The following is a 1,726-nucleotide window of genomic DNA, read 5'->3' on the forward strand; positions in this document are numbered from 1 at the left end:
ACGAGCGTGCTGACCACTACACCACGAAGGCATGCTAAAAAGGCGGGAGAAATACCTTATATAAGCCTCCTCTTAAAGGGCGACTAGGGATTTTAGGGGACCCAACCGCCAAATCCTCTTGGTGAAAAATCATCATTCACCACCTTTTAGTTCGGGTGCCACTGTAGAGATATTAGGCCTTTTTTTTAAACCAGGCGATATGAAAAATGAGCAATGCCCTCGCCGAGACTCGAACCACGGACCTCTCGAATATGTGTCGAGCGTGCTGACCACTACACCACGAAGGCATGCTATGAAAGCAGGATAAATACCTTATAATATATTTCTAGTGTATATTTCCTCATCGAACTAAAATAACTAAAATACGTAACATCTTTTCTCAGCAAAATGGTTCTACAAATTTGAATTAGTTTTTTAATGATTCAGTTCTCTTACTTTGTTTTATTAATCACTGTGAGTTGACAGCCAAAATATAAATCTTTTAATTATTATTTCTTTACTCCTTGTTTGATAGTTTTGTTGCACATCTGGATGACCTTAACGATTTTTCAGGCGTTTTTTAACCTGAATTTTGGAAGTGGATTTCTTCGAGTGGTTCAGTAAAATTTTCTAAAAGCTATCTTTCACAAACCAATAAAGAAATCTTTGAGAGAAACTCCAGAAAATCGAATTCCCTAGAAATACTTTGAAGGTGACAAGATCAAAATGAAGTACCATTCAAAGACAGGTGCGCCGCCGGAATATCTTTCTGAAACTATTACTTTTTAGCATAAGATTGGCAAAGTGCTACTTTTTTTAAATCATTACAATTTTTTGTTATTATGATTTAGAAAGAAGGTAATTTAATCGATATTATTCACAAATATTTCGATACTGAAGTAAACACAAAAAAGATTATTTATTTTAATATTTGCTTAGCTTTATATCTGTGAATACAGACAAGTTTCGGGATGGCAAACATGTAAATCCGTAAAAAGGTTTGATCGATATTTTCTCAAAGGCTTATGTTTAAAATTCCTTACAAAAAATCATTAATATTTGCACTGCGCTACAATTACTATGCAGAACATAAATTGCGCTGTTTCTAAATTCAGTTCGCACTAAGCAAGCAAGAAAAATCATAACAATATATTTGTAAACTAGCAGTGATACATATTGTGCAGTTTATTATAAACTAAATTACGTGTCCGCAGGACTTAAGCCCAGGTCAACATTTTCTAATGTTATAAACAATTTAACTGCATTCTATATAGCATACTTCAGAATTAAAAATACATCGACAGTTTTAAATTGTTTCAGATGCTCATATTCAAAATGTTTCTATAGTTTTATTTACTAAGATTTTTATTTGTTTTTAAGAAATATATTATCAAAACTTTTAGTTCTAAATTTACGGTTAAAAATAATTAATAGCAAGATAATTATTTTTTTTAAATGCTAATGCTTCAAAATAAACCTGTATTCTTTCTTATACCATTTCTTCCCACATTAGGAGGAGAAAATACAAAGTAATCTGCTAATCATTAGAAACTAACTTGCTAAAGATTCCAAAAGGCTGTTAATCTATTTCGGTTTCTAAACTCAGCGACCTAATAAACTCTTTGTGTTGAGTTTTGTGTATTGTTTTGTTTGTTTTTTGTAAAGAAATTCTGAGGCAGTTTCTCTGAAAGTATCTCACCCTAAGCAGTTATAAAAGAAAACATCGCAAAGGAAAATATAGCAGAGA

At 31.9% G+C, this 1,726-nt stretch overlaps 1 non-coding gene across 1 annotated transcript; it reads right to left on the bottom strand.

Moving 5' to 3' along the window:
- Positions 1-214: 214 nt before the first annotated feature.
- On the bottom strand, positions 215-287 carry TRNAM-CAU (transfer RNA methionine (anticodon CAU)). The gene has a single exon. It is a non-coding gene; the product is annotated as a tRNA-Met (tRNA).
- Positions 288-1,726: the final 1,439 nt, after the last annotated feature.

The sequence above is a fragment of the Stegodyphus dumicola genome, chromosome 1 (genome assembly GCF_044657685.1).
Source record: "Stegodyphus dumicola isolate Sdum_Otavi_A_Nest chromosome 1, ASM4465768v1".
NCBI classification, from domain to species: domain Eukaryota; kingdom Metazoa; phylum Arthropoda; class Arachnida; order Araneae; family Eresidae; genus Stegodyphus; species Stegodyphus dumicola.